This window comes from Amblyomma mixtum, chromosome 8, assembly GCF_055824585.1.
Source record: "Amblyomma mixtum isolate Tamu chromosome 8, ASM5582458v1, whole genome shotgun sequence".
NCBI classification, from domain to species: domain Eukaryota; kingdom Metazoa; phylum Arthropoda; class Arachnida; order Ixodida; family Ixodidae; genus Amblyomma; species Amblyomma mixtum.
This window is the reverse complement of record NC_143019.1, coordinates 92,868,060-92,882,989: the sequence shown is the minus strand read 5'-3', so window position 1 is coordinate 92,882,989 and position 14,930 is coordinate 92,868,060. Positions and strand designations below refer to the sequence as shown.

At 48.9% G+C, this 14,930-nt stretch overlaps 1 long non-coding RNA gene across 1 annotated transcript; it reads right to left on the bottom strand.

Annotated features, from left to right (window-relative positions):
* Positions 1–1,215: 1,215 nt before the first annotated feature.
* On the bottom strand, positions 1,216–9,188 carry LOC149333513 (uncharacterized). The gene is made up of 3 exons (XR_016285313.1): positions 9,047–9,188; positions 7,535–7,691; positions 1,216–1,559 (listed from the first exon to the last, which is right to left on the bottom strand). It is a non-coding gene; the product is annotated as an uncharacterized LOC149333513 (long non-coding RNA).
* Between the last annotated feature and the right edge of the window lie 5,742 nt (positions 9,189–14,930).

Genomic DNA, 14,930 nt, shown 5'->3' with positions numbered 1-14,930 from the left:
CCGATGCGAATGCGGTTGCGTCCGTTTCGTAGCAAGCGCCTAGTGTTGCCCAGCCGACAATAACACTCGGCTAAATTTGGCTCGCCGTTTTGGCGCAGCTTGGCGCCGGAAATAAAATTGGCACAGCATGGCGCAATTGCGGCAGCACATCCAGATTGGGCGCCAGCTATCAGAACGGCGCCTAGCGCACAGGCAGAGGAAGCTTGCATGCAATTGTTGCTTTGTCGAGACTGCCCACGGCCGCGCCCTTTGCCGGCGCCTACGTGTGCGCCAACGGCAACACGTCCATGTTGCCGTTTTGCGCTCTCATGTCTTCCGCGATGTTTCTTTGTTGGTAGGATTGTAAGGTTGACGGCTGTCCCCCTCCCCATTAAACTCGCCTCCCGTCTCCTGTACGGCATTTCTTTCTACAATTTTTGGGCAAGGTTTGTCGACTGGCTTTTTCTTTCGCTGCCTCCGTTGTTTGAAGAGCGCTCGCCCCACGAAGGTTTGAAGCGGAACGGAAAGTTTCTTCCCTAGCGGTCTTCACATTAGTTTTCGTTCGCTGTCGCTACTTCTTTCTAGTTTTGGGGCACGCAAAAACCCAGGCAGCACGCCAGCATTGTACCAACAATGGCTCATTGTTGGAATACATTGGCATCAATATTGGGCTGGCATTGGCATAGGAGCACATTACTACATTTTCCAACCTTGGCCCATACTTCATACCAAGATTGTCCCATTGTTCAGCCATTCTGGCACTGCCAGTATGGGCATATCACTGGCCTATCCACTCATACTTCATTGGTCCTGCAAGTATCGGTCCAATGTTCAGCCATGCTGGTACTACCAATACGTACTGAATATCAGCTATTCCATTGATGTCCCATTGTTGATGCCAATATTAGTCCCATGGATAGCCATTTGGCCATACCAATATGTACTGAAAACCAGCTACTCCTTTCATATACTCCATTTATATCCCACTGTTGATGCCAAGATTGATATGTTCAGCCATTTGGCACTGTCAATGCAGACTAAGCACAGGCTTTTCCATTCATGACAGCGCATACAACCTGTCACATCAGTGGCTGAAAGATTGGCATGCCACTGCCCTTTTCTATTTACTACTCACCAGTAAAGCCTATGTTAATTTTTATCTTCAGTGGGCAACATTAATGCAAATGTTCACTCGTAAGCAACCACGCAAATATTCATAAAATGAGACAACCAAAGTATTCATGAAAAGAACATTTATTTTACGAAAAAGTCCAAATAGAATTAATCGTTAGGGGCTGGGAAGGGTGGTGGCAGGTGCTGTCGGATGGGTGATGGCCGGGGCTGTAGGGAGGGAGGGCCCTCGGGAAGTGGAAGAGGCCAGGGGATTGGGAGGCACACATGCAGGCACAGTGCAGGGGGCTGTCCCCGCACTCGCAGGTGGCGTGCTTGGTTGAAGGGGGGAGAAGACTTCGGCAAAGCGTCTCTTCCTTCCACCCGCTCTATCACATGAACCGGGCAGCTACCTGCGAATAAAACCTTGTGCCTCTGATGCATCAAATGCAGTTTTTCGCAAATGGCATCTGCACAGGAAAAGTGAACAAAGAAAATAGACATTATTTCCAAACACACAAAAATCATGTCCATCATTTTAGAAAAATGTAGAAAATTAATTCGAGGAAATTGCCAATGAGAAATGCTGTACTCAAGGGCTCCAGATTAATTTTGGCACCGACATCGCTTAGCACACGTGCTTCTTTGCATTTAGCCTCCAGAGCAATGCAGCTACTATGGATGGTGTTTGATCCCTCACTTGGAATCAGTAGCTGAGCACCTGAGTCAGGAAGGACATCAGGTAAAAAATATAGTAAACAGATATATTATTACGTGCCTCATAAATCAAGGCAACATACAAAACCTTGACACAACTAAACAATCAAGTAAAGAATCACTAGAGGGGCCTCAATCCATTGACACTGACTTCTCGTTGCGGTTGACCACCTTGCACCTGCTAAGTGGCATCATAGATGCCTATAAATAGAAGGCAAGTGACTGCAGCTTCTATTACACACCGCAGGTTCGAAGGGAATTTTCAGCTCCAATAAGGTTTCCAAACGATTAAAATAAAACTGTGAAAGCATGTTAATTAAAGGGAACATAAAAAACTATTTACTAAAGCTAGAATTTGTTGCCATCATTAAATACTTGTAAATGAAATCAAAACATAATTCTCTTTTCTATAAAAGGGAGATAACGCATCTGTCCAACTTCCATTTATGAACTGTGTTGCACTTCAACTGTCATGCACAACAATGAATTTTAACCTGACTCTAACTCTTTAACGTGGCTTGCAAGGCATGGGCTTTGTCAAGTTGCGACGACAGTCCACCGCTGTAATATATCGCACCTTGCGGAAATATTTTACACTGTAGTTCAAAAGGTGTACTGTCTTGTTCCCTTATTGCATCATCCTTTTGTTGATGCAACCATTCATGCTATATACACGACATTACCTTTACATTTACCACTTGAAAGCAACACAGTCACTCTACTTGAATTTGTCAAAGAGAGTACACATCACATTTCCTCAAGGCAAAGCTTTGATCAGCAGGCAACGGCACATAAACCAATCTAGGCGGTCTTAGGAGGGCAGGTCTGGAAGTGGAAGGTATCAGAAACATTCCTTTCAACTGGACAACTCTGGCAGATCAATGCATCACTCTGGAGGAAGCACTTGTGACCATCACAAGGTGTACAACACATGTACTGATAGGGTTACGCATTACTTGCTTCTAGTCTAAGTGAGCATCATAGATGACCAAAGATATTTTGAATTACATAAACAATTATACCAGGTGTTTTCTGCAATATCCTGAAAACCGTGACACAGGACCAGAAGAAGTCACACACTTTTGGCAAACTTACAAATGATTCATTTTTGGCTCATCCATGTACTTGAAGCCATTTTCTCGCTCAAGCGCCGATGCAAATGAAAAAATCAAGTTCAATCATCTTTCCATCCAAGGCAAAAAACGGCAGTCTTTCACTATTATAAGGATAGATGGCTCGCTTATGCAGGATTGCTCTTTCTTTTTATTAAAAATGCTTCAACCAGTCCTCGCTCGGCAAGGACTTCCGTCTGCTAGTAATGCTCGTGTGGTGAAACAGTGGTAAACATTTGCTACAGTCCCTAACATGCAACGCCAGGTTGCTCCCTGTGCTCACATGCAATTTGTTTCCTGAGGCATTCATTCTGCATTGCCCAGCCTGCTCGATGTATACTTTCCCACAGCACATGGGGTTGAATACACAAATCCCACCACACACTTTGTGAACCTCGTTTGGTGGTTGGTCTTGCATGCTTGTTCTCTGCACAGCCAGAGATGCGGGTGAAAAGACCAGATAGCTCATGAGGGGCTGAAAACACCATGTTGATACCAAATTTTTCGGACGCTCTTTACAGCCCATGGGAAATTTTATGGAAGAACAGGATCACCTCAGTGTTTCTTGTCTCATACTTCCATAAAATTTCCCATGGGTTGAAAGAGTGTCCGAAATTTTGGTATCCAGTTTGTGTTTTCAGCCTGCAAGAGCAACCACTAATTGGAGTTCACAGTGTGTGTAATGAGGGTTGTGTATTAAATCCATATGTCGAGTGGGAAAGTATACATCAGGCAGACTCGGCAATGCCTGAATGAACGTCGCAGATAACATGGCAAGAAGTTGCAAGCAGGCACCTGTAGCAACCTTGCTTTGTATGTGAAGGACTGTAGCAGATGCCAGCCTGTTTCACAGCACAAACATTATTAGCAGGGTTAAGTCAGGCATGAGCAAGAACTGCTTGCAACTCTTCTAACACATTATAAAAAAAGAATAAGTGGTTCTCTGTCCTTATCACAGAAAAAAAGTGGCGCTTTTTATCAGGAATGGAATGACGACTGGGCTTGTTTCAGTTGCATATGCGCTTGCAAAAATAAATCAGCTGTAAATTCGGCGGTAGTGTGTGTACCGTCTCATCGACCTGTGTCTCAGTTTTTGCTGGTTTTTTGCTAGAACACTGAATAACGTGTAACAAATTTGGTAAACGCTGTAAGCGATGGAAGGCATGTTGACAGGCTAGTAGGCTTTCCATCTTTAAACTTGGGAAAAAAAAGAGATGAGGAGACAACGGACAGGCGCCAACTTCCAACTATTTCTTGCTCGAAAAAAAAAAACATAAAATTTATAGTCTCAGGCAACGCCCACATTTACACACCAAGTGCCTTATCGCAGCCCTGACTTATCGCCTAGCACGAACATTACTGCTCAGAAAATCGTACTCCGCCGCATACAACCTAACTGAAGTGTCACTCACGCACAAGGCTGCCTTTTTCTTTATGTGAAAGGCTTCCAATAAAAGCCTCGCCTGCTTGAATTTGCTTTTGCCCACAATCCTCGCCTTTTCCAGTCGAGGTGCACACTTGCACGTGTTGCGGAACACTGTGCACGTGTTGCACATCGTGCGGAATAGTTCCTTTCCGAAGGCAGAAGGCGTAGCGTCTTGCTTGGCACATGGCATTCACAATGGAGCACACCAAAAGCTGGCGCGTAGCACGGAGAGTAGACACACAGACACTTCTGCCTTCGGAAAGGAACTATTCCGCACGATGTAAGTCTACTATTTGGTGCTGTGAAGCCTTCTTGGGGACACGTTAAGCGGGTAGGCAAGATACTTAGATCTGAACTGTGGCGCCAGGTTCGTTTTTTTTCACGACTGGCTACATGTCATCTGCCGCAGTGAGTTTCCAGAGTGGCTTGCAGAGAAGAACTACGCTTTCTTCAAGCGGCAAGCTGCCCAGCGGACAGAGGACAAGTGGAGGGAGGTTCTAAAAGGTCTGCTCGGTGATGTTAACAAGAAAAAGGACAACAGCACGAGTCGCGTGGTGGTGTTAGGGGATGCAAATGTCCCAGACAGGTTGTTAGATGTGCCTGAGAGAGGACCAAAGTACGGCATTCAACCGGATGTGCCTGCCCATGAACTGCTCGCCACAAACAGGAACATTGCTGCGAAAGCAAAAGGAGAAAACCAAGAACGGTCTTTGTTGGAAGGAGTGGACTGCCTCAAAAAATCTGTTAAGATGGCTGTAACCAGTCGACTGGAACGTGATTCAGTCATGTTCCCTCTTTTTTTTAATAGGAATGAGCTGTGTCTCCTTCAGTCAGACAAAGATGGCAGGTTTGTGGTCATGAAAAAAGGACTTTACAATGAAAAAGCATTGCAAGCAGTAGACAAGAATTTTATAGCCAATAAAAAAGCAGCAGTGAGAGTTAAAACCAGGTTCATTAACTTTTGTAAGGACCTCCATCTGCCGAAGCTCGCTAGTGATATAGCGAAAAGCAAACGGAACTGTCTTTCCGTATTCTTTACTGCTAAAACCCACAAACCTGACATTCCGTTCCGCACTATAGTGAGCGAAAATGGTTCGTGGCAGCATAATGTTAGCCGTTTCTTGCAAAGCAAGCTTAACTCTCTTAAACTGGACGACCCTTTTCGGGTAAAGAACTCGATAGATGTAGTTCATTGTTTTGAAACGCATCCAGAAATTCGATCTGCCTTTGCTGTAGACATAGAAGATTTGTTTTATTCCGTCCCGCATGCTGAGCTACTGGCGTCTGTTCTTTCGTATGTTGAAGGTACAGGGGAAATGGACTTCCGGGATGCTGCTTGTATGTCTGTGGAAAACTTTTTGAATTTATTGGAGCAATATCTTAAGGTCACTTTTATCGTTTTTAATGAGCAACCCTACTTACAGAGAAAAGGCATATGTATAGGTTCCTGTGTCGCCCCTATTTTATGTGAAATTTTTTTAGTTGCTTTGGACAAGGAACTTGCACAATTATTGGTAGGAGGATCTGTTTTTAAAATTTTTAGATATGTTGACAATTTTCTTATCCTTTTATCCACTGGTTTTTACAATTCTTTTAAAGCTAATGTGTCCAGGATTTTAAGTGTTTTTAACTTCAAAGGGTGTGTCCTAGTTTTTACGCATGAGCTCCCAAGGGAGAGGAAACTACAATTTTTAGACCTAAGCTTGGCGTTCCGGGAGGACCATTTATGTTGGGGTTATTTTCCTCGTACTAGCAAGGAACTGCTGCCCTTCAATACGGCGCATTCAAAAATTGTGAAGCGCGCCATCGCCTCGTTATGCTTTGAGTCCTTGCTTTCGAAGTCCTGTCCGCACCAAATGCACGATAGCTTAAGAAATCAGATTGGACGCCTTTTGGCTGCTGGCTTCCCCTCGGTGGTGTTGACTGCTGTCGCTGAAACCCTCCTCCAAAAGACAAAACGCTGCACCAGTCCAAAGAATCTTGAAGAAAGGGGCCCTGCGGTAAAACCTGAAGTCATGCCTTATGTGCACAAACTGTCACACAATTTGAAGAAGGTGGCTAACAGGCACAAGGTACCGCTTGTTTTTTCAGCCCCAAACAAGTTGAGCAAACTTACACCCCGGATTTGTGGCACTGAGCGCCCTGGGTGCTGCATAAAACATCAGCGCACCTTTATACGCTGCACGGAAGGAGTGGTGTACGAGATACCCCTGACCTGTGGTATGTCCTATATAGGGCAAACGGGGAGGTGCATCAACAAACGCCTTGGGGAACATGACAAAAAGGTAGTAAATAACAAAGACAAATACGCCACTTTGGTGAGCCACGTTAACACGTGCAAGTGTGCACCTCGACTGGAAAAGGCGAGGATTGTGGGCAAAAGCAAATTCAAGCAGGCGAGGCTTTTATTGGAAGCCTTTCACATAAAGAAAAAGGCAGCCTTGTGCGTGAGTGACACTTCAGTTAGGTTGTATGCGGCTGAGTACGATTTTCTTAGCAATAATGTTCGTGCTAGGCGATAAGTTAGGGCTGCGATAAGGCACGTGGTGTGTAAATGTGGGCGTTACCTGAGACTATAAATGTATGTTGTTGTTTTTTTTTCGAGCAAAAAATAGTTGGAACTTGGCGCTTGTCCATTGTCTCCTCGTCTCTTTCTTGTGTCGTGAAATCATTTGTGCCTAGGTGGGTTTTTCCCAAGTTTCAAGCTGTAAGCGATGATGCACGATATGAATAGTGCCAGCTTGCTGTGCTAAGGGCTGCCAAGTTATGAGATTACTCACTAGTGCATAAACCATAAATCCCTGAAAGAAAAGATTTCAGTCCTGCACCTTGTATTGCAGCACCCTATAAGAACCCACAAAGCCAAGGAAGCTGACCAGAGGTCACCTAAGCTTTAACAAAACTTCTGTTTGGGCTAGATGGTGCATAGCTTATTTTGAAACGAATTCAAGCGCACAACAACACGCACACAAGAGAGGAAAGACACAGGACAGGCGCTATCCTGTGTCTTTCCTCTCTTGTGTGCGTGTTGTTGTGCGCTTGAATTCGTTTCAAAATAATCACCTAAGCTTCTTCGTTCGAAGAAGTACTCGATTTTAAGTCACGCATATTATTTGAATAAATATTTTACTGGTCCTGAAATCCCAACCTTTATAGAAAAGGTCCTTCTAATTATTTCACACTCATTTACCTCTGCAAACGTTCCATAGTGAGAGGGCTGCCGGGTGGATCACAGATGTTGAAACCAAGAAAGGCTCCAAGAAGGAGTCCCACTGCCTTGTCTAGACTTGTCCACTCCTCTCTGTCGACTGCAAGGGCAAGTAGGTGGATGTCGACCATACCTGAGCCTGCATGGGAACAAAATTACTAGCACGTAATACTATTGAGTCAAAAGTTTTGCTGTGTAATTTCAAGACTAACACAAACTATGCATACGGCAAGCTTGGTGCCATAGGAAAGACATCAGAGATTATACTCGGTTCACCCTTAAGGTTACAGGGCAGCGAAGGCTCTCGGTCTGGGCTGATCTTTTGCTTTCGAATATGTATTCCTAGCAAGATGCTCGTTCTAGAAAATCGGGGCCCGCTTGCACGAAGCTATCACAGCTTGCTGCAGGCACAGCGGACCTCGGAGTTATCACGTCAAACTACGGCCAGTGCAGCAGGAACATAAAACAACCAGCGGGCCGACCGCCACCGCCTCGCACGGCTGCAGCGTTAGGAGCCGGGGCGAGTACAGCCGACCGAAGAGCTGCAGGACAGTTCCGGACAGACGAAATAGGCGCGGCAGAGCGCGAAAGTAAACGATACAGGCGTGCTCGAGATGTCCCCGCAAAAAAACGAAGGAAAAGGCGAACGCACCTAATGCAGGTTGAAGCAATACGGCAGCGAACACGCGGGATCATCGCGATGCGGGCCGATCGAGCCCCTGCGGCTGTTCTAAAAACTGGAGGCAGGCCACGTCTTGAGCAATACGATGCGTGCGTGCTATACTTTTGGAACAGTAAGAGTTTTAAAACAGTGAGGACGATTTAATTCGAAAGCCAAATACGCACCGAAGGAGCACAATGGGGTAATAGCTGTCACATCACATCTTACCAGCCGCGCGACCAGCAGTCTAGCAGACCGCGCAAAAGCACGACAGCGCGTTGTTTACAACAGCCACAAGCGCGCGATCGGCTCGCGTGTTCCCTTCACCTGAGTGTTGAAGCATACAAGGCCACCTCTCGCGTTAGGAAGGAGCGGGCTCACAGGGAACGCACAGAAGAAAGTTTGCATCGATGGTAACCCTTGTGTAGGAAAGCGGGCGAACACAGCGCGCGACGAATCCACGACGGGCTTGAGGCGAAAAACGTACAGGCGCGGACAAAAGTAAACGGAGCACGCAATTCTCTTCGAATATTTTTCACGCGTCACCTAATTAAAATTTCCAGCAGTGGTACGCGCATGCTGGTAGAGGAGGTTGGTGGGCTTTCTTGTAGACAAACAACGCTTCTTTATTACCAATGGAGAAAACGTGATTGCACTTCAAACGCACTAGCGTGCTCCGTTTACTTATGGCCGCGCCTGTACGTATGTACTGTACGCCGGCCGCCGCGGTGTGCACGCCACGACGGCTCGAACGAGTCCCTCCGCGCTTGTGTCATACACCACGTTCCGAAAGGAAAATGTAAGCAAATATAGTAAACATGCAGTACACCTACCGTAATCAGGCGCACTTGGTTTGAGACAGCAGCCGCTTCCATGAATCCAAGCCTCGCCGTCTTCTCACCAACGCGGAAAAACAAAATGGCGCCAGAACACGAAAAAAAACAAGGTCCGCGCACACCGACGACGCCAAGATGGCACGAGGAGGCCAGAAATGCTACCCTACTTCACACGCAGAGTCCGCGCGACGCCAAACGCGACCGCATCGCGATAGGTCAACGGTCGTATGACGTTTGCGAAGAAGAGCTAATCAGAAGGCCGAGAATTTTGTTTATTTTTTTGTGCTCCTCGTTGCTCTGCCCTCTACCCCCGATCCACGCCGAAGGAATGGTCTTTTCGGAATACGCCGCGGACCCGTGAAAATTGACCAAAGGATGACCGTCAAAGTGACGGCTAGTTTTTACAGTGCAACTGTAAGAAAGGCGCATAACACTAGGACGGCTGATAAGCTCCGTTTACATGAACGCGAGAGCAGCGCAACATGTCAACTTTCTCGTGCATCCCACTCATGTAAACAGGGAAAATGCGCCAGGAAAATGCACTAATCCCAGAGGCAGGGCGCAGATCGGCAAGTGCAAGTGGTGTGCTGGGGTGAATAGAAACAGGTGCTCGTAGCCGTAGGGCGCCTAGATGTGCGTGCGCTTCTCTCCGCTCTCCCCTCCCGCACATCGAGACACCCTCGTTTTGGGGCCCCCTCTTCCGCCCTGGGCGCCTACACAATACACTCTCGGAAGGAAAACAAAGCAGACCACGCTCAAGTTGTGACCGGCTGTCCCCCCCCCCCCTCCCCCTACTTCCGCGTGCCGTGTGCTTACATGCGAGCATGGCGTCTCCCCTCCGCGAGGAAATTTCGGGAAAAGAAAATGCGTCACCAACTAGCCCCGCCGCTGGGAATTACGATGCGCTACTGCGGTATTTGTGTAAACGCGGAGCTCTTCTTAGAGAGCCTTCGTTCTCGCTCAACTAATTCTTTTTCAAGCTACAGGAGGGCTGTTGCCCCATTAATCTCCATATTTCAGAAAAAGCTTTCCAACATAGCTTCGTGACTTCAGAACGGGGATCAAGACTTTTTTTTTTTGTTAATCTAACCCACCCTTTTTTCTGCTCCTAGACTGCTCTCAATGTCGTAGGCAGCGTCGAAAACGAAATATGCGCTTTAGTTCTATTAAATAGTCTCTTCTCTTCAGTACCGGTTGTAATCTGTGGGAAGCGCCGACGCGATCGCTCGCCTGAGAAGCACTTGACAGCCGGGTTGACATCGCGTAGGACCGGCGCTTCTCGCTAATTTTCCCGGCTTCCTCCGACATGCCCAGTACTTTATTTTAAACTACTTGATCCAGAAGTATGTTTGGCGACCGTTCGCGTTAACTGAAACGGCCTAACTTGTTACCCACAAGCTAGCGACGGCGACGACTGCTGCTGGCCGTAAAGCACGGCTCGGCAGCCCGAGTCACACCACCGCTTCCCGTTCATCGTATGCGCGTCCTGCGATGTAAGCAATAGTTGATTTCATGTCACTGTTGTCAAAACTACACTCGTTGACCATTTGCATTCGCTAGAACTTGTGAATTCGTTCTTCACAACCACCGCAGTCACCGATCCAACCCTGCAGACTCGCTAGGCCTAGTCGTCGCGGAAGGGAACGGAGTCGTCGTCGACTGAAATTAATTTGTCAAGTGCTTATCGCTAGTGAGTGTCCAAGTGTGCACATGTGAAATATAGCCGTTCGTTTCGCTTATTTCCAATGCGGATAACGTATATGCGCACATGTATTCCCACCGTCACCTCATCAGCGTGTTTTCGCTTAGCCGCCGAACTCCCGAGGGCATGAAGGCTGACCGTCCGCCGATCGGATTCGTCGGTGTCGTTTAGCCAAAAAACTTGTCCCACTACAACAATATTAAAGTGAACTAGATAGTTCACTATAATCACATGCTGCTGTTCACCGTGATAGTGCCGTTGTCAAACTAGTGTGACCGTCGTCGTCGTTGTACACTGAAAACGAGCTGAGAATTTCGAATGCGTTTGGAAAGTGTCGTGTAGCACCGCGGGAGTCCATCGAGTTCGAATGCCATTCCAAGTCTCGACTGCCATTCCACTCAGATGTCATTCGAAAGTGCCCGTGTAGCACAGGTTTAGCCAAGGCGGGGAAAACACCCGAGAAACTGGTCCAAGACTGCCAACTTCTAGAAATGGCTGAGCCAAGGCAGGGAAAACGCCCGAGAAACTGGTCCAATACTACCAACTTCTAAAAATGGCTGAGCCAAGACAGGGAAAACGCCCGAGAAACTGGTCCAATACTTCCAACTTCTAAAAATGGCTGAGCCAAGGCAGGGAAAACGCCCGAGAAACTGGTCCAATACTGCCAACTTCTAAAAATGGCTGAGCCAAGACAGGGAAAACGCCCGAGAATCTGGTCCAATACTGCCAACTTTTGAAAATGGCTGAGCCAAGGCGGGAGAACATAGGCAACGCGGGGCCTTCATAGGACTGTAGTTTGCCAACTCAATTCCTACATTGGACCACTGTCATGTGCTGCTTGGGAAGCTGAGTACTCAGAGACATATTTAGGATCCATGTCGGGAGTGTAAAGGAACAATATGCAAATTGGACGCACAACCAATCAGAGAGGCAGAGCACAATCTGGATTGCACCTCATTTCCGATGCCGAAAATACCCGCTGCGCTGCGACACCATTGGCTCGAAACGAGCATTTCTGGAGAAGATTAAAATATTAAATGTGTAAAGAGGAAGATGCTTAGCAGTCGCAGCAACAGAACCGATGCGCGGCGCGAGGCGAGAAGAAGACTATCGGCAGCTGAAGCAGCAGGACCAAAGTTAATCATTAGCTTGGCCCCAAAAGGTTATCCATTAGCTTGGTACCAATTTGCCTTCTTTGGGCTCTCCTCACTGAACCCTGGCCAATCCCCCGTCGTGGGTATGTGCCATGCCACCAAGGCAACAACAACAACAACAACAGCAGGACCCGTCCTTGCCCGCTCTAACCGGCCTTCACAAACAGTCATCTCTTGCCAAAAAAGGCCGTTACATCTTGGTGGAGGTTGCGGGATCCCGTCCTGGAGCTACGTAACCGGACTATCACTACCCCCATGCCTGCCAACGCCAACCAGCCAGCCAGCTCTTCACCGGCACCCGTCGCTTGCCCTGGGGCGCTCCGCCAGCGCGACCCTGCCGTCTTCAGCGGCACGGACGATCACGATGTGGAAGACTGGTTGTCCTCTTACGACAGGGTGAGCGCACATAACCGTTGGGACGACACTATGAAACTTACCAATGTAATCTTCTACCTAACCGGCGTTGCCCACCTTTGGTACCAGAACCACGAATCGGACTTTACCACCTGGACCGCATTTAAAACCAGCTTCTCCGACATCTTCGGCCGTCCTGCAGTACGCAAAGTTCGCGCCGAGCAGCGTCTTCGCGTTCGCGCACAGCAGAGTGGTGAATCATACACCAGCTACATAGAAGATGTCGTCAATCTCTGCAAGCGCGTCAATGCGTCCATGGCGGAGGCCGATAAAGTTAAACACATTCTGAAAGGAATTGAAGATGACGCTTTCAATATGCTTGTGGGCAAAAACGTCACATCTGTCACCGAAATCTTCGACCACTGCCAAAGCTACGATGAGCTCCGCCGACAGCGCGTTTTCACTCGGCAGCCCTCTGCACAGACAGACACAGTAACTAGCCTCAGCATGACGACAGAGGACAGCTCTCTACTGCTCCAGATCAAGCAGTTTGTCCGTGAGGAGGTTGCGCGGCAGCTGTCGCTTCTTCCGACTGTTTCGGGTCCATCTACCCTGACTCCGACACTTCAGCACGTGATCCGGGAGCAAGTGTCCGAAGCCCTGCCACCGGTTTCCTCCCAGCCTCCCGTCGCTGCGCCACATACCTACTCCGAAGCAGTCAGGCGTCCCCGCCCAGACACGTTAGTTTCATACCAGCGTCCACCGCAGTCGACACCATTTCGTCCTGCCCGGCCACCACCGCAACGTTTCCGTCCATGGCGGACACCGGACAACCTACCCATCTGTTATGCCTGCGGCATTCCTGGCCACGTGATGCGTCACTGCCGCCGCCATGTTTTGTCCCCTGCTGCCGATACCGACCCTCGCGGTTACGCCTACGACCCTCCCCAGCATTTTGATCGCACTTCGCCTTCTGAGACCACTGGTTCCTCCGGTCACAGCCCCTCTATTCGCCGCCGCTCTCCATCTCCGCGTCGCCGCTCGGTTTCCCCGATGCGCCGTCGTCCCTCTTCCCCTTCGGAAAACTAGTGCCCGCAGTTCCGGAGGCAAGAACTGCGTGCTCGTCGCCAAGCTCAAGACCTCGACTTTCTCCGGCCAATTTGATCACCGTTTCTGTGGAGGGCACCGATGCTTTTGCGCTTGTTGACACCGGTGCTGCTGTATCTGTACTCAGTGCAAAATTATGCCGCCAGTTACGAAAAGTGATGACTCCGCTATCTGGTTTTATGCTTCGCGCCGCTAATTCGCAAATTATCGCGCCTTTGGGGGCCTGTACAGCCCGAGTTGCTATTCAGGACGTTGTGTACATTGTTGAATTCATCGTTTTCGCATCGCCGTCTCACGACGTCATCTTAGGCTGGGACTTTCTCTCCCAACATGAAGCTGTCATCGACTGCACTCGTTCCGAAGTCACCCTTCTTCCCTTCGGCGACGCCTCTGTAAACGCTTCCATTAATCCGTGCTCCAAGTTGACTGTGGCTGATGGCGTCGTGATCCCGCCGTGGTCTGCTGTCCTCGTCTCTGTTCATTGCGACTCTGCATCCAACGGCCCTGTCATCTTCATCCCGTCCGACTCCTTCGCTTCTCGTCACTGTCTACCCCTGCCATTCGCCGTGCTTACCGTCTCAGCCGGCTGCAGCGCCATGCCCCTGACGAATCCATTCATGTGCCCCTCTACTCTTCTTCGCGGTGAATGCCTGGGACGTGTCCAGCCTTTCGCCTCCGTCGTCGCCTGGGACCCTTATGAGGATGACTCCTGCCGCATGCAAGTGTCTTCACTTACTTCTTCCCCACCGTCTCCTGATTCCGCTCCCGAAGCCGTCTTTGCGCGCTCAATCGACGCGAATCTTTCGCCACCGGAGAAGACCCAGCTTGCGGCCCTGCTAGATAAGTTTCGGTCATCGTTTGACTTCTCTCACCACCGTTTGGGCTGCACCTCAGCTGTTACCCATCGGATCGACACTGGTGCCCACTCGCCGTTGCGCCAACGCCCATATCGCGTCTCGGCCACCGAACGCCAGGTTATCGACGCCCAGGTAAATGACATGCTGCAACGTGGCGTCATACAGCCATCGCACAGTCCTTGGGCTTCCCCCGTCGTCCTTGTCACCAAGAAAGATGGCTCTATACGCTTTTACGTTGACTACCGGCGCCTGAACAAAATCACCCGCAAAGACGTCTATCCGCTGCCTCGCATTGATGACGCACTTGACTGCTTGCAGGGAGCTGAATTCTTTTCTTCTTTACATCTACGTTCGGGCTATTGGCAAGTCCCGATGGCCGACGCTGACCGCTCCAAGACAGCCTTTGTGACGCCTGACGGGCTGTATGAATTCAACGTGATGCCCTTCGGACTATGCAATGCCCCTGCCACTTTTGAGCGGATGATGGACACAATACTGCGCGGCCTGAAATGGAAAACATGCTTATGTTACTTGGACGATATCGTTGTTTTCTCCCCAGATTTCCAGACGCACCTCGTTCGCCTGGAGCAAGTTTTGAGATGCCTCGCGACAGCCGGGCTTCAACTCAATTTAAAGAAATGTCGCTTCGCCGCTCGCCAGCTCACTATTTTGGGCCATGTCGTGCCGAAACAGGGTGTCCTTCCTGA